At 29.7% G+C, this 19,385-nt stretch overlaps 1 protein-coding gene across 8 annotated transcripts in view; it reads right to left on the reverse strand.

Annotated features, from left to right (window-relative positions):
- The window catches only part of LOC118187993 (latrophilin Cirl-like), a 1,172,776-nt gene extending 1,153,686 nt beyond the window's left edge, over positions 1-19,090 (reverse strand). For 4 of the 8 annotated variants that reach the window (XM_085813006.1, XM_085813005.1, XM_085813009.1 and 1 more), the window contains exon 1: positions 18,779-19,088. The gene's annotated coding sequence lies outside the window, so the exon portion shown is untranslated. Of the gene's footprint in view, positions 1-18,778 lie in introns of all 8 variants that reach the window. The other 4 variants (XM_085813010.1, XM_085813013.1, XM_085813011.1 and 1 more) reach the window with 2 other exon arrangements.
- Between the last annotated feature and the right edge of the window lie 295 nt (positions 19,091-19,385).

The raw sequence follows: 19,385 nt of genomic DNA on the forward strand, positions 1-19,385 counted from the left end.
TGTAACAATATATATATATATATATATACAATACAATAATTACAAAACAATTTTTTAAAAAACTCTTATTAACAAAATTTCTGCTTTTCACAAAAATGGAGAATTTCTCTTTTCACTACAAATAACATATTTGCCAATCTTTATGCCTTACCAAAATTTCATAAAAATCCTGTCAAATTTAAATTTATAGGCAATAGTACTAAAAAGTCCAAGAAGAATTTTTATAATATTTTTACCAATCTACTTAAAACTACTTGTAATATAGTTTTTGAACAAGTCAAAGCTGACAAAAAACTTCTGCTGGATTATTTACGACAACCTGAAAATCCTTGAAGAAGTTAGAAATCTTAAAATTTACAATATTAACTGCTATGACTTTTAAAACTTCTACACGTCACTACCACTCAAATAAATCTACGCAAGTCTTTTAGAAATGAGAGTTTCTTCTTTTTTTTTACTGAAACACTTAATATTCTGGATTTACAAAAATGGAAAGAATTTCTACATTTTTCTCTATACAATACCTATATTAAACATTCAAAATTTCTTTAGCTGCAAATGCATGGAAGGAGTTCCAATGGGAAGTTCATATTCGACCCATCTTTGTAAATTTATTTCTATTTTCTAAAGAATTCAAATTCTTAAAGAGCCTCACTGCTAACGATTTCAGTAAATTTGTCATCAATATATAAATAACTTATATATTGATGACATTATTACTTTCAACAGCTATAATCTCATCGAAAATAGCAACATCTACCCAAACTTCCTTAAACTTAATAAAACCAATAAAAACCAAACAGAAATGGTTTAGCTTGAGCTAAGTATTCATAAAAATAAAGAAATTAAACTTTTTGATAAAAGAAAAGATTTTAATTTTTCTACTAGTAAACAAGTTAATGCAAATACTACTATTAACCAAAAAATGTTTGCACTGAAATAGAAACAAAAAAGAAGAAATTCTAATTTTCACCAAAATTTTAAAAGAAAATAAAATTCCCTTTTAAAAAAATCTGGAGTAGTCTACACCCTGTAATACTTTTTAAAAGTATGAATTTTTTATTTGAAAGCTCCAATAGAGAAGGATAAAGAAGGATGTTTTAAAGGGTTTATAGGTTTTTATTTATTTTTTCTCTTAGCTATTATTCTATTATTAAAACAAGGGCCTCCTATATTCAAAGTCGTTATGATAAGCCCATGACCTGAAGACATTTTACTTTCCTCGTAATAACTCCTTTACTTTCTTTTTCAAGCTTCCTTTTGCCTTTTCCGATAATTTAAAATAAAAATAAAATAAAATAAAAAAATCTAAAATTCAACTTTATGGATTTTTTTACTCATCTCTACAAAATTAGTATTAAAAACTTTTTTACCACTTTTTTGAGCACACTTTTTGAGTCTACTAATTTTAAAGACTAATTGATTTTAAATTTAGTTAAAGTTTCACACTGAATGACATTCTTTTCATTTTAAATAGAAAAGAGAGGGGTCAGAATTTATCTAAATTTCATTTTAATTAGGAAAGTATTGTTTTTCGTTTTCAAAATTAAAATTTTACTAGAAGTATGGAAAGTTTTTCTTTTGGTTTCAAAATTCGATCTTTTGTTCCAGTTTTTAGCCTTTTGAGCGATTTACCTTCTCGCCACAGTATTTTAGTTTCGCCAATGATGCCAAAATGGCAAACCTAAACGTCACAACTGCAACGATATTACTCATAGTTTCGAGTGTGTTTTAAATAAAAGTGCTTGAAATTTTTAATTACTTCTTGTGAGCTTTCATTTAAGTAATTTCAATAATAAGGCTCTTTTCACTAAGGTTTTAAAATTTCACTTACGTTTTAAATTCTTTGGATTATGTGCTCCTAGTTTAAAGGTAAAATTTTGATTTGAATTTTTCACTAAAGTATTTTATCATTTCACTTACGTTTTCAATTCTTTGAATAGAATTCTCTTTATTGGAGATTTTAATTTGAATTTACTTTGTTTTCCCTTGCTTTGAGTAGGGGCCAGAATTTTCGGGTGAATTATTATAATTAAAATACACTGAAATGTTTCATCGGCTAATTCTGGGTGCAGAAAAGCAAGGATTTTTGTGAAAGAGAGATTTCAGTTCATTTTAATATTCCTCCTCCTGACGAAGTGGCATTGAGGTTGATTGAGTTCCTCTTCTATTATGTTCTTTTTCTTTAAATTTCATTGATTTTTTTAATTGGGGTGTTGCTTATTTGAAGAATTTTGGTTTTAACATTTATTGAATTCTTTATTGCATTTATAGGATTGCTTGAAATTTATTACTTATGAATTTCAATGTTAGGCCTGTTCAATGTAATGCTTTTAATAAATTCAACTAGTGCCATTTTCAAGGGTCAAGCTGGTGATTAATAAAATAGATAAATAGCTGCGTTTATTACTTTTAAATCGTTTAGTTTGTTAATCCGTAGCAGGCAGATTAAATTTAGAAGAAACATTAAATATCTTATATTTCGCTAAAAAAGAAGGGGGTTCGTGAAAGTTAAAAATTTTTTATATCGGAAATTTTTCGAATTCTCGATAGTGTTAAATGTTCTCATACATTTTTTACATACGCTATATTATTTCATTTCATTCATTAATTAATACATGGCGATACCATTTGGTGACAACCAAGGAGATTAGACTAGATGGAGTAAACCTGACGTCAGAAAAGTGAAACCAAAGAAATGTCAGCAATTTGATGTAACGACTTACCATGTCCGCCATACAGCCATGGCCATGGCCTTTTCATGGACGCCATAAGACTAGGAAACATATCGTTAAATAAAATGGCACTGACTTTGAAAGAAAGTATCAAAATCTGCAGACTCAGAAAAGTATGTTTAAGTATAATTTGTATAAAATACCATTTAAGCTTTCTCTGATCTTTCAGGTTTTACCATGTATACATTTATGTTATAGTTACCATGTATACATTTTCATGTATTTAGAATTATTAAATTTGAAACTATTTGCAATCATTGTGATTTTTCTATACACTAGGTAGAAAACCTATTAAGTATTAAAATTAGAACGTGAGACTTGTAACATAAAAGTTCAATGATGAATAACTAATAAGTAGTTAGAATGTAAACACACCAGTTAGCATGTAAACACAACTAACCAGAAGTGTGCTTATAGCAGAGGCCATGATAAGCCGTGACGTCATGACGTTTCATGGTTTCATTTTCATTTGCACGGGGCATACGGAAGAGGCTTACTCCATTCATTCTAACCCCATTGGTGACAGCATCCTTTCATTTGAATTGTCGTATTTTTATATTCATTATATCATTTCTTTAAAAATAATGAATAGAGATAACATCTGGTGGCAACATTCTTTTATTTGAGTTGCTACATTATTTTTAATATTTGCTATATTATTTGTTTGAAATACAACACGGCGATAACTTTTGGTGGTAATATCTGAAACGTGATAAAGACAAAGAAGTGAGGTTTGAAACTAATAGTATCCAATGATGTTTAAAAAAGTGATTGTTGACGTGGATCTCCAGTATCATTTTGCAATTTTCTGAGAGCATCTTTAGCATTGTTTGTTTAATACTGAAATTATATCATGTGTGTCGAATTTATTACCTATAAATTATTGTGTTTGAAATATCTATTGAAATAATAGTTTACTTAGATTTAGTATTGAAATAATCTTCTTTCTTCACAACTTACTTTCATTTAACAAATTCTAGAAAAATATAAGAAAATTAAACTGTTTTCCAAATGCTTTTGCAAAATTATATTGAAACATGGGCCACACAAATCAAGAATTTTAACTACTTAGTTTTAATAAAAATATAGATGTATTTTTCAAAAGCGGAATTCTTAAACATGCACCTCACCAGTGGCTGAGTGGTTAAGATTGCCGAATACAGGAGCTTCGACTCGTATTCGACCCAGGGAAAGGTCAGCTGCATGGTTAGTTTCCGTAATTTTCGTCACATGTAATACGAATACAAGCCATTTTTCATTAGAAAGTCCTTCCCGAAGGCATCCTTCCCTTAATCCAGATAGTCCTCGTGTGCTTTTGCCCCATTTGCGTAACCTAGCCTAACCTTAAATTTGCTTTTCAGAAAACGCAAATTTCAAATTTTGCTTTAATTAAAAACTTTTGAATTAAAGCAATTTTTTTCTTTATTATTCTTATAAGATTCGATAAATTATCCTCTCACCTCACTAATTTACTTATTAATATGCTATAAAGGGCTTATTTTCCTTCGTTTCCAAACTTTAAAAAATATAATTAATTATTTAATTAATCAAGATTTTGAAGGCTATCTCTGCACAGCATTTTATAGAAAAATATGAGCACATTTTTTTTCTTACTCATTGAAAATTATGTTCGCATCGAGGCTTAAAAGTTATAAAAAAGGAGATCCCCATCATTAACAATAGTAGCACAAATAAAATGTTCCATGCAATATTTTTTTCTCTTTTTGTTTTCGCTTTTTCTCTTTTACTTTTTTCTTTTTATTCTTTCAAGAAAAAGGTAATTGGACCATATACACCTTTCTTTATAATCTCAAAGCTTGTTTGTAGATGTGACTGATGAATTTAGGTAAGTAAGCATTTAAATACTACCACCAAGTACCACATTACCATAATTTTAAGAAATGGTGATGAACATATTTTTAAGAAATGTAGACTTCTAGCATCTGAACGATGCTATACAAAACACTTGCGTAGAAAAGACCATAAAACTTTTTAAATAACTTTAATAGGAACGCATTGTTATTAGCAAAGGAGATCTAACAAGAAAAAAGCATCACCATTTCTATGATAGAAGTATTTAGAACTTTGAGAGAAATCCACCTGTCCAATTAACTAACTGATCGCGAAAAAATGGACCTTAATGGCAAGAGAATCAAAAATATTTCCTAAGTATTCTAGGAAAGAATATTTCTAGAATACTTTATATCTTTATATCTTTTACAAATATATCATTTACAATTCTATCTCATGTCTTTTAAAAAAGCTGCACATTTGCGATGGATACAGTATTAAAAACTTAACGGTTTTTTAACAGGTATTTACATATGGCATTGGAAACACCCTTTTATTATTAATAATAAAGCTATTAATGTTCGTAAAAATTATCGTTTAGCTATATTATAAATTAAATATATTCAAGTTAAAACAGTTAGATATATTACTGAAAAGATTTAACTAATTCAAGTACGTGTTTATTGATTTTAAGTCGCTCCACTTGATAAGCTATTACAAGCTGCTTAAGTTGGAAACTTGCATTTCGCGGAGTGGCATTTGTCGACTCACATGTTATGTTAAATTTACAGGAATGGATCATCATTTAACGTAAGGTAACGGTCTTTAAGAAAATATTCCACAAGGTCGTTAACTTCAGTAATTAGATTTTATTATTAAATAATTTAAGATAGTTCCTAATAGATTCACGCAGTTCGGCTAACTACTTTTCTCAAAGAAAGCATTTTCCAAAAGTTATGAGAAATTTTAGCCAGTTCTGTTGCGTTTCCTTAAAGATGAAAAATTAGAATTATGAAAACTGTGGAATGGAGATATGGGCTTCAGTTTCAAAATTTACGCTATGATCAATTAGGAAATCATCGAAATTAAATGTATATTTTCATTTATTTATATATTTATTTATTTATGGCAATTTAGTGCAAAACATATTGGTTGAAAAAAAATAATTTTTTACTTGCAATATAAAATTTCAGCTTTTTTACATAACCTTTTTTTACGAAGTAAATATTCAGTAAGTTCTATGGATTTCTCTCATATTTTCTTAAAATATCTGCAGAATGTCTCCAATAAACATAGTAAGTTCTATGGATTTCTCTTATATTTTCTTAAAATATCTGCAGAATGTCTCCAATAAACATAGCAGCTAACTTCCTAGAAAATGTCAGGTGTTGGTACTTCCTGTTACACGCAATAACGAGTTTAAAGAAAGGGGCTTTAATTCGAAAAGATAGCAAAATGCATGGCTTTTCTTCTATAACTCTTTAGACTTACACGAATGCAACCCTTAAGTAAACAGATCTAGTTTGCTTTGGCATAATACAGTCTTCTCCTTGCATAAGTAATAAAAAAAAATGTGTTTATGTATAGTATCAATAACTGATCAAATGTATTTATCGTATAGATTAATGTCGAATAATGCTTCTTTATATTTTGTTTCTTCATCATTGCTATGCATCAAACTAGTTCTTTTTACTTCTTTGTACTAAGCAAAATAAGTTTTATAATAGTGAAAAATTTCGTGTATCGTGTTTCAGTGGAAATATTCATTATGACCGCTCCGAATCTGTTTGGACGATTTTTTTGCGTGACAGCTCCTCTGCATTCCTTGGCAAAAAATCAAAATGGATTCTAGTATAGCGAGGAGAGTGGAACGATAGCCGTCTAAATGACAAATATGACGGAAACGAACTGGTGTCTCCGTCTCTCGTTACCCGTTACCTGTACTAACGGACAGAATAAATGACTCTTTTTTTTCCAAATCGAATTGTAAAATGGATTGAAAAGGGATTTCTTCAGTACGTCTGTAGGTACGTTCGTATGTATGTGTCTCGCATAACTGAAAAAACGATTAGCCGTAGAACGTTGATACTTTGCATATGGGATTGCTATAACATCTGCTTGTGCACCTCCCTTTTTTATTAACCCCTTATAACCAGCAGAACGAAACGTATGTATGTATGTCCTCATCCCTTTATTTTAAAGTCCTTACCGGTCTTTATTTTTGCAGTCGTTGGTCGTAATCATATACTTCCAGATACAAAAGTATTTTAAATGAGGAAAATATTCATGTCACGTTAAAAAAAATTAAATTGGTAAAATTTTTAAAAAATTACGAAATTTAACTTTTAATACGATCTTCTGGTTCCTATATTTATATTTGGAATGTTTTATACTTGTCATGAGAAAATAAATTTATAAGATATTATTTGACTCTCATACGACAAAAATTAACCAGTATATATAATTTCAAAAGCTGAAATTTTAATTTTATTTTCAACTTGCCCTGGATTTGTTAATTAATCTAGAGTAATTCCAATAAATAAGTTAAAATGAAGTGCAGGGAAAAAAATGTGTAAAATTCAACAAGCCGTACAAGGAAGTTCTGTGGTGTCCACAACACACTTTTTGTCTCAATTTCATTCTTTATCCAAATTATTTATATAAAAACTATAGTCAACTTTTTACAGTCTTTCCAAACATGTGAAATACAAAATTTGTTTAAATAAATTAAACACACTTATTTTGATTAATATCTGTAAATTTATACGGCTTTATTTGGGATTTTCAGCAACATCATTTGGCTTTCAATAGAAAGTTTTTCTTTTAGAATAATTTGACAGACAGTCAGGTATACATCCTTAGGCAAACTGTTCTGATGCCAGAAACGTTGTACAGGGAGAAATCCAGAACTTGTTTTAAAATTGAGTTTGAAAGGAACAATAAGGTATGAAAGCTAAATTATGTGAAGATTTTGTGGCTTTTTTTATCACTTCTAAGCCTATTGTAAAAAATGCCGTTATAAAGTTTTGTTTTTGTACGAAATGACCGGGCACTTGCAGTTTGATTCATCCACCGGGTATGGTATCGAACCTGACGGCAAGTCGCAGCAGTTGGCTCCCCAGTCATCATGCCAGTAAAGCGGCTAAAAGATTAATATTGTAATTAAGTGATTATAAAACGTTACTAGCCTCTAATGTACATAATATATTTCAAACTTTTATTAGACCAATGAGGCTTTGTCTGTGACGGACTATTGTTTTCGTTTTGCGATTTTGCATCGAATCATTCTGAATGACCGTTTTACTTTTCAAACTGTTGCCACCAAATATTATCACCCTGTATTATATTTGAAGAAATTAAATAATGAAGAATCTGCATAAATGTATGTATGTTTCTCGCATGGTGATAAAACAACGGTACCTAGAGCCATCCAGATTTGAATGACGTAATCCTGCTGTGAATACGGGCATCTGGAAGCCCAAATTTGAAATTTCGAATTTTTTTTATTGTTGATTTCATATTTTGTAAACCTTTAACGAATTTTTGATTAATAAACTCAACGATTTTAAAGCGAGAAATGGCAACGTTGTACAGAAAAACATTTTTATCTCCAGCGCGTGAGACTGTATCGGAAATTCTAAAGATATGCTCAGTTTAAAATTATTTTGCGATATTGCTCTTGAACTGAATTTTATGGTTTAAGTGCGAAGAACATGATATTTAATAAATAAAGGTAACACGCAAAATATTAAAAAACGCCCCTTTGGACTTAATACTAGTAAAAATAGGGTTTCATAATAGCAATTACATTGTATACAGCATTACTCAAACTGGGCTAATGAAATTTAAATTCAAAACTAAATTATTAGTCAGAAGTATAAAATAAACTTCTCTTTGTTTTACTCTTAGCATTAATTTTAAGCTAATTAAAAAGAATTTGTAATAATACTAAGCTTTCATCTTTTGGCTGATATTAGAACAGGATATTGCAATTGCTTCCTTGTTTGCATCCAAGATAAAATTAATATCCTCATTGGAAAACATCTTCAAAATGGAAAACAATTTGCCAAATTATTGAATTCTGAGGTATTTGAGTAAAAATTTTAAACTTTCATCTTTCAATATGAAAATATGATGAAAGGGGTAGGAAGTTTAGCCAAAGAGGAGGAAAGTTTAACATCAGATTCAACCAGATTAGTTTCAAACTCATCAATCATGTTTTACGGGAACAGCAAGTATGATAAAAGATTTTATGAAAAATGTAGTTTGCCCACCATCTGAATAAAAATTCCGTTGCTAAGTGCAGCAGTATCAAACAAGTAACGTTAAGTTTGCTTGATATGTTTGCACTGAGGTTTATGAAAAAAAAATTTTCTCTCTCTTCTTACTGTTAAGAAAACCCATTTATTTTAATATTATTTACAAATATTCTGTTAATATATTATAATTTTCTTGCTATATAATCATGCAGTTTTACATCCAAGATACTATTTCCACCTTCTTTATACTTGACAAGGTAATCCATAAGTCAGTATAGGTTTAAAATATTTAAGCGAATTTACAATGTATGTTAATTTAAAAATACAAAGAGCATGAAATTATTAGAAAAAAGTACATTTATAGAATACAGAAAGTACTTTTATATAATTTTATTATGTAAACGCTTTAAATAGAGCTGTATCCACTACGTGGTGTTGTAGATTAGAATCGTGTATCCATGGCTGTGCTTTTGGCTATTACTTACGAAAGGTTAATTCTTAGAATAGAAGGAAAAGCGAAAGATAAAGTATCTTTTGTTAAGAAGCTGTTTCGGAGCGATAAAACTTCAATTTCAAAGTGAATGGCCATCCATATCTCCCGACCTTTTGTCATAAATGGCCACATAGATCTCACCTTATTTTTGATTATAGGATACTTGAATTCACGATTATATAAAGATCACCTAGCAACACTAATAAAGTTTTATGATATTCACTTTGAGGTGATGCTCGATAAGGATAGCTCATTCACTCTTTATTAAAATGAGGTACTTTGAAGCGCTGTCAGGTGTTATCATTGTAATTAAAATGTTTTGCGTAAAGAGAAAATTAGAAAGAAAGCCGTAGTGTGATGAACTAAGCTTTATCACGCCTTACAAATCCGCTGAAATTGAAAAAAGAAGCTTTTAAATAACTTTGGGCTTTATTTACCACGTGGTTGTAAATGAAACTTTTGTAAATTGCTGTTTGCACTTTTTCTCTTAGTATGCAACGTCATAGAAACTAAGGAAAACGCATCATTTCCTACTAAAATAACTTGAATCATGCTGTTTAGAATGTCTTCCAATATGGTAACCGGATTAAAAGTCGATAATCATACAGTTACAGTTACATAAATTACATATAAACAATAATTATAAGTTGAAAAATATATAATTGCAATATACTTTCAAATATATGACTTGTCTCCCGTGTTTTTAAACTAAATTTGTTCAAAGATCCGTAATTTAGATACTTACAGACAGACAATATCATAAGGTTCATTTTGAATTTGATTACTTAGTTGAAGTTTTAAACTGTTCTGTGCTTTCATAGGAAATAGTAGTAGAAGAAAACGAGCGAGACTTAAAATACAGGTAGGTAAAAGAAATGAAGATATTTTATGAAATATTGTAATGTTAATGCTAATATGTATTCTTATGGAAATGGCCCACCAGCGGTCGTGATGTAAATTCGCTGAACACTGGTGGTTCGAATCATAATTTTCCTCACGTATAATGAGTACGAACCAGTTTCCCTTAGAAAGTCCTCCCCGGAGGCATCCTTTCCTTTAGGCGGATAGCTCTCAGTGCTTTGTCATAATCAAATAAATCAACAAAACCATCTTATTGAAATGTACATTTCTTTAAAATAAATAATAACATGACAGTTATTGGTAATTTATTCATGAATACTTTTCATTTATTATGTTGTTACTGCAACTCCGTCCTTCAGAAGTTAAAATTTCTCTGTCGATGTTCTTACGAAAAAATAGCAAACAGAAGGTAAAGCTAAGCTAATAAATACGGTATCTATAAGGGAAATGAAATAAATATACTATTTAAGCATCAAACTACAATATTTAAATATCAGATCATCAAAGCAACTTACATTCATTTGAAGCCAACATAAAGTAGTTAAATTGCTCGGAAATAAATTTATATTTAACGAAATAAATAACTTTACGTTCATGAATAAAGGGCTGTATGAGATAGTAATTTTCCATTCATAAAAGTGGGTTTCAGAGCAAAAGGATTATCCAAAATTATCTTGGCCCACTTAATTAGGAAAACGGTCTTTACTTGCTTAGTTTGTGGAAATGATAAGATGCAGTAAATATAAAAAAAAATATCAGTCATTTTTATTTTCCTGTATGTTTATTTAGTAATTTGAATTAAGCTCAGTGGCATTAGAATAATTTGCCATAAGCCCTTGATAATTAACCAGCGTTGATTAAAAGAGCTTAAAAAATAGAAATATGCATAAAAGCTCGACCTTATAATATAAACATAAACGAAATAATATTTATTTGATTCACAGGTTTTTCGCTCTAAGGTTTAAACCTTGCGATGAATTAATTGGAATTCTGAACATCTTAAATTCAACTATTTGGGGGTAAATGTGGAAATAATGCGTGTTTAAAAAAATCTAAATACACTGATAAAATTGATTTACTTTTAAAATAAAATCATTTTCATGACAGAATATTTTAAAAAGTAACCTAACTTCATCACGATTTTAAAACTAATGTCGTATATAATGAAAATTTTTATTCGTTGAATTTTTAATGCACTTCTCTTTCAAATATTTTATTCTCCTTTTAAATTCGCTTACTTAGAAAAGCTATTAGTATTACAGAATAGTGACAAAATGTGGTAAAGAGTAATTTTAACCACATAAGAAAGAGAATGAAAGCTGATTTTATGATCAAATACCTTTTAGTTCTCTCTATACGATTTGACTTAAGCCACTTTAGCTTAATATTATATACGGCTTACGAATTTTCCAGTAATTGCTAATAATTTCTTTTAAAAAGGCAATAAGTGCTATTCAAAAATTCAAGAGACAGCTGGACCATCAATAAACAGTTCTTTTGGATATGCTAAGATCTATTAAGAGCAGCTAATTATAACGTGAAACTTTTAATAGCCAGTTTTTAGGTTCTTGGCGTTTTTAGGAAATGTCATATTTATCTACGAAATATGGAGATTTAATTGCACTTTTAGTTAGAGATTTTTAAAAAGCTCAGATAGGAATTAAGCTCCATAAAAATCGTATCAAATGAAAATTTAAAATTATGAAATTTTTAAAGACTTAAACGATCTGCAAAAATTTTGATTTTATCTGAAGTGCTGCATGTGGTAGGAAATAAGAAAAACAAAATCCAGTTGACAGTGATATATCGAATGGCTTTGAAAGGCACATGGCTTGAAACTAGAATGTTCTAATCCAAAACAAAAGACCGCTGTGACGTTAATCGACTGACAGGCGGAAGAGAAGGAATCTATTAGAAGAATCTTAGAGGCAAATGAAGAACCATTAACTGAATTCTATTTGGAAAGAAAAAACTATTTGTTGAAAGCCAGTCTATAGGAATATAGTGTTAATTACAATAAATACAGCGTTAATTAAAACACCTATAATATACATCAAACAGAAATTAAACAGCAAAACACGGCTTAAATTAACTTTGCTTAAGCGAAGTTAACTCAGACTGAATCTCGAAGTCCTCCATACAAATAATTTCCAAATTGCTTAAACAATTTAGGCATTATTTTATAATGCAACAAATGGGATCGAAGCACATTTATATGCTAAAATAATGGTTTTTAGCCTTTGTCTAAAAGAGTAATTTAAACCTTCGTTGGATTTGTCCTTTACAAGGACTCAGCGAACAGTCGATACACTGTATTCCAGATTACAAGGAAATCTAATTTAGCTAGGATATTACAATAGTATTAAATATTTTTCTGATTACACCACTTTACGTTAACAAAGAAAGACAGAGACCAAACGACCTTTCGAAATAAAAATTATTTTAGTACTGAGGATTAATTTTATTCAGCATTAATAATTTAATTTGATGAATTGACAGCAGTAGATATTATCTGCAAAGAGAAACAAAATACTTTTATGTGTTTTTTCCCTCGCCTTTTGTAATATTTTTATACGCGAAAATAAATTTGTTTTAAATTTTGAATGGTAAATTTTTCTTTGAGATGTTATATTGCAGTGTGACATATTCAGATTAAATTTTTTTTTGTTGTTTAGTCTGAAACTTTTCAGATTAAAACAATGTTTGTTAATTATCGACGCATATTGTTTCCTTACGTAATTTAAATTTAGAAATTAATATTATTCTAAATGTATTTAACGTTATTACTTAACAGAGCTAAAACTGACCCACTCTGTTTTTATATTTTTTTTATTATGAAAACAAACCCGATTTTTGACTATCCAAATATTATCCTACCTTCGTCTGCTCCAATAAACCCAAATATACTGAATTTTAATGCAAGCAAAACCTGTATTTTGGCACTCTTAAAATAAAAACAAATCTCAATCTTATTCTTTAGATTTTTAGTTTAACTGAAAGATGTCATGAGTTTCTACGCTTGTAATATAAAATAAGTAACTTCATCAAAATATTAAAGTTATTTTTTGAAAATGAGTAATATTTATTTAATCATGCATGTACACAATTACACTGAAAAGTGGTACTTTTTTAAATAATGGGAAATAAATTACTCATGCGGATATATGATGTATAAACTAAATAAAAATTTCTGATTTTCGGAATTGTATGACCAAAATTCGGCTGAAATGCAAATCCGCAGAAAATCACAACCAAATCTCATTGTTAGATAGTAAATCTTTGTTAGTAAAAATAATATTTGCTTTTTTTTTAATTTCAAAAGGAAAAATATAGATGATTGATATCAATATACATGGTGTTACAGAATTTTATCATTATCATTATATTTAATTTCTGATGCAGGCAAATGTCTAAATTCTGGAAATTTAGTCGGTGCGGAGCTATTTCGGATAACATTTAGTTTCGGTTAACTAACGGTTAAGCTGATTTCCATAAAATATAGAAACTTTTCATTTTTTGCGTATTATTTTCGGGAAAGTTATTTATGAATATCTTTTGCGCAAAACAAACTTTAAAGTTTATAAGTTAAATTTTCTGTTTCCGTTTAAACCTCACATGAAACAATTACTCAACTGTAAGTATTAAAAAATCGTTAAGTTTTATTTTTTTTACAATTATTATTTTTAAAATGCTAAATTAGTATCTTATTGATGAAAGTTAAGAAAAGCTTGATAAAAATCAATAAAAGATACTTCACATGGTTTAAATTTATAAATAAGTCAAATGTCTTCATAAGTAAGTCTAATGAAAATTACTTTCACATTTTGGAAGGATTTCAAAAGAAATTTATTCACAAAAAGCCTGAAATTAAATAATAAATTCAAAATATCCCACAAATAACTGTAAATTGTGAGAAAATGTTTTATAGAATATAGAAATCAGTGATAATCACCGGAAAATTTTCTTCCAAAAAGAGCGAAAATTCACTTTAATTATACAGTAAAGCATTTCAATAGGTAGGAAATATTTAATCTTTTCTAAGCATTTTGTTAGGAAATATTTAATCTTTACTAAGCATTAATAACAACATTTTGCTACGAAGATAAAGATAAGAAATATTCAAAATTCTAAAATTCTAGATATCCTAATATTCTAATCTCTATCACTTAGTTTCACTAATGGTCATTTTGCCTAATTAAGTTGTTTTAGTTACAGATCTTAAATGTTTTATTAATATTAAACATATTTTAATGCATTATTATTTAAGCAAAAAATAACATTGAATGATATTATAAAAACTACGTTGCATGTTGTCAAATAATAGGTCCAAACTACGTAGTACCAACACTGATACTATTATGTTGCAAGATGTTAGGTTAGGTTAAGTTATTTAATTACGGCAAAGCCTCGAGGGCTATCTGCCTAAGGGGAGGGATGCCTTCGTGGAGGACTTTCTAAGGGAAACTGGCTCGTATACACGTTACACATGGGAAAAAACCACGAAAACACCCATGAGCCAGCCCGTTCGCGGGATTCGAACCTTGTACCGAACTACCTACGTTGCAAGATGAGGCATGAGAATTTCGAATCAGCCTACAAAATTATATTTGGATATTCTATGCTAAACGAACAGATAATCGGTGTTTCAGAAACAGAATGAATCTAATAAAGATAATAAACTGTCCTAGATAAAAGTATACCCAAACCGATTCGGTTCGGTTTATTAAGCATACTGATTTATTTTGTGTTAATACAATTAGGCGCTTTCTGTTTTTTGTAATTATACATGTCAGAAATACAGAATGCAGTATGCTCGTCTATGTTATATATACACAATAGTACAAACGGGTATACTTTTATTTGAAACTCCGCGTATGACATGATAATATCCCAAACATATTGCATCATAAAGTAAATAGCTTAACATTTCACTTATCAGTAATCTAGCAAACGGCTTTTTACTGAATGCTAGGTTACAGACAAATAAAAAGATGAAAAACGATTTGCTTACTGAAAGCCCATTTAACCAGTTTTTTCGCCTTAACACCTTTAATTGATGAAATTCTTATTAGACTGACATCAGCGTCGTCAATATTTTTTACTTTACAATGAAAATATTGACTTCTCATCGTATAAAATGATTATTGTTAATGAACATAAATTTTGTAATTGGAACATAAATTAACATTTGTAACGAGCTTAAATTTTGTAATTTCGTAATTACATAATGAAATAATAGATTTGACTGAATACTTTTGTGCTGAATTTCAGACGGAACTCCTAACGTCTGGCTGTGGTATAAGGCTTCGTTCTCATTGCAAATGTATTTTCTATCGGACTGCGCCGGGATCTCCCGTTCACATGAGTTCCAGTACGTTATACTTTCTTATTTGAATCATTTAATATTTGATGAAATTCTACGCACGAAATATGTTTTTACACAGATTTGCTACCATTAGAGAAACGCTATTGCTGTTTGATCTCCTACCAGAAAGCTCTTACCATCTCCCTATACGCGAGCGCTACTCTCTTCTTAGTACACTCGCTATACACATTCTCTGTTCATAAATAGCTTTGAGCACCGCTAATAAGCGCGAAAACCTACCTTGCTAACTGCGTTCGCCTGAATCGGTGAAATTCTAGGTTATATGAATTTTTGAAAATTGCTAATATTAAAGGGTGGGGAGAAGCGGGGAAATAATAATAATAATAAATCTGAAAGCTTTCAGATTTTACATTACGGCCAAAGGCGTTTAACGTTCTGAGTGTTACATTTATTTATTAAATATCACGTTCTTCGCACTTAAACCATAAAAGTCAGTTCAACAGCAATATCGCAAAATAATTTTAAAATGAGCGTATCTTTAGAATTTCCGACAAACACACGTTGGAGATTTTTTTTCCCCGTACAGTGTTGCCATTCCTCGCTTTGAAATCGTTGAGTTTCTTAATCAAAAATTCTTCTATGCCTGACAAAATATGAAATAGATAATATAACAAAACCCAAATTCCAAACTAGGGCTTCCAGATGCCCATATTCGCTGGAGGATTACGTTTTTCAAAATTGGATGGCTCTAAGTACCGTTGTTTTATCACAATGCGAGAAACACATATACATTTAATGTAGATTCTTCATTATTTAATTTGTTTAAATATAATACAAGGTTGTAATAGTTGGTGGCAACACTTTCAAAAGTGAATCAACGCAGAAAGTGAAGGACGCAAAATGTCAAAGCGAAATTAATAGCCCTTCTGGGCTTTCGCCCTTTGGGCTTAAAAGATAGACAAGCTGCGTGATTAAGTATATTACACTGTTAAAAATATTAAATGAAGGAAATTTAGTTTTCAGTTAAGAAACTTAATCATTACACTTAACAGGTATTTTTCCATAATCTTATGTTCCGTATTATAACTGAAACTAATCGTTAATATATATAAAATAAGATATTAATTTTAAAATTTTCGGATTTAAAATGTAGAGTGTTATTAAGCCACAATGAATGAAACGATCTTTTGCATTTCGATTGTTTGCCGGCAGACTATTATTTTTTTTCATTTTTTGCATCTAATTATTTGAAAATTTAAAGCATCTTTTTTTCAAATTATATTTGTATATTATTAATTTATATTTCTTTATTTATTATTAAGAAAATTTTCTTTATTTATTTTTATTTTTTAAGTTAGAAGAAAATATGTTTAGTTAATTTTAACTCAAGAGCATGATGTTCGAATATTTTATCATCTTACTTTTAGATATATTCAACATATCAAGCTCATACGTATAGAGGGCTTTCCTTATATAGCCTTTTTACTCTCATAAAGTAACTCACAGCCTCTTCCTCCCCCCTTTTTAAAATATATTAAAAAATGTAGCACGGCTTTACACGTAAAGCTGTCCTATATTCAAGCCACAGAGGTGGTTAACAAATTTGAATAAACGTGAAAGAGCACGAGAACAGTAGAAATTGGTAAAAATTACAATACATGGTGAAGAAATGTAGAAAAGAAGTTGAGCGTGCTTTCGTGGTAAATTTTGTTACGTTCCATCATATATGGGTACATGCTACTAGTGGTATACTCGTATGTTCTAGCAATATATTTCAAACGTAAACAGTTCAACCATTACTAAGATTAAAGAAATTTAAATAAAATGAATTCAGAAACACCAGTAGCTGTAGTTTCATTCCTGCGGCTAATAATATAAAATAATACCCCTTAAACAGCTAATAACCGTTAAGTATGCACGCTAATTTTTTGCTTCAAACCTTCATTTAAAAATTTAAATGTTATATGATTAAAAGCGCGAATTCTCATTCAGTAGACAAAACAGAATTGGTATTAATCAAGATTTGCTTTCGAATTTCTCATTCGTTTTCTATATGCTGTTCCTGCGCATGCAATATATAAAATTCTAAAATGGGCAATAACAGTTCACGGTAAGTTCCAGTTGAAAAATTTTATAAGTGACAGAAGATACTGTAATTCTTTTGTACTTTACTATAATGTAAAATATAAAATTTTTTGTTTTAGTGAAGTACAAAAAATTTTTTTCAGAACGTTTTTCTTAAGAGTGTTAAGAACTTTAGTGTATGTATTGACATTATAGTATCTGCTTGTTAGCTTTTTTTTTTTTTTTTTTTTTGAAGGAGGAGGTGATGTATCTAACAGTAGTAACTGTTTTCTGTTAATTTAATTATTCACGCGCTCGAAACTCAAACATACAAGTCAAAAGCTACCAGAGAAATTCGACTTGAATATCTAGTAAATAGTGATCATTTTAACCAATGAATTATCATTATCATTTTACTTATATCTACTATATACATTCCCAGAACGAATACGATTGATTGCTGAAGAATCAGAACTGAAAAATCTCATGAGATATCACACAAAGTACGAGATACATACGCTGGAAATATACGCATGTTAAAGGTCTACAAAGAAATATAGTTTAATAAAATGATTCTTATGTTGTCTTCCTTTTTAATTAAGTTTTCTTTTTCATACGCTTTTGGTATAATTTACTAATTCTATTTAAATCAATGTACCTTCGTTTCTTTTGAAATATTTTTCAAAGAGAAATTCACGGGGGAAGGCTTCATTTTTATTAATAATACAAATTAGATATGTTAGATTAATAATATGATGCGCTTAAAAGCGGAAAAAAAAAAAGAAAGAGTTCATATTTTTTAAACTGATACTTGTGTGCTCCTTCCCCCCCCCCGGAAAAAAAATTAATGGGAAATACAGCTAGGTATAAAATTTAAAGCGAATATTTGATTAATAATATTTTTATGTTGTTGAATACAGTTCCTTTTTTCATTAAAAAAATGCTTCAGTCTTTTATACCTATTTTTCGGTCTTCATAATACGAGAATTTCTTTCATAGGCTTTGATGTTTTCCTAATGGAAGAGAAAGAATTAGATAGTGTTGGCCTCGAATTAATTATTTTTCTAAAATTTAATTTTTGATTTTTCCTCTAGTCTGATAGTTATATGATCTTAAATTTAATAAACTTGAGGTTGTATGTGAGAAGTATCACGTAATTTGCACTTTTTCTTTTTGATTTCTATAACCTTGTGCTCTACAAATTGCTGTACAACCTGAAAAAAGAGAACTGTATACTTTTCCGACTTACCAGCATTACAGCTTGGAGTTCGGAAGTATATTCTTTTGATAGCTCTGCACTATTTCCAAAGGAACTGTACAGTGAGCTGATAACTTGCATTAAAAATCAAGAAAGTAGTCTACATGGAATCTCGATTTCGATGTGCACAAAATCCGCACAATCTGTGTATCCTGCAGTTCTTAAAGCACTCAGGATCGCAACACATGGATATCAAAATTCTATACGGCCATTGTTACGGTATTATTTATAAACGACTGCCGGAATTTGGTGACTGATCATCTAAAGTGCTTTTATCTGACTGATCGTCAGAGCAGAGCCTATTCTGCTCTTAGAGAACGATGCTCGCAACGCCGCCGCAACAGTCGGCAATAACACCACGTGATGGCGCTGGGAATTTTTTTCGGGAATGGTATCGCAAGTGGAAATTCTTGACTTGCAGCGCCACCTATTATCAGAAGAATTAACCAAGCGTTGATCCTTCTGCACGTTTCGGTTTTGAGATTGGAGTATTGGAATCCGCTCCGACAGCGCCATCTGTCGGATTAAAAATTGCAGCAAAAGTAGCTCAAAAATGCTCACATTTTGGCAGAATTTTAACCATAAAATATCATGGTTA

Source organism: Stegodyphus dumicola, chromosome 3 (genome assembly GCF_044657685.1).
Source record: "Stegodyphus dumicola isolate Sdum_Otavi_A_Nest chromosome 3, ASM4465768v1".
NCBI lineage: Eukaryota > Metazoa > Arthropoda > Arachnida > Araneae > Eresidae > Stegodyphus > Stegodyphus dumicola.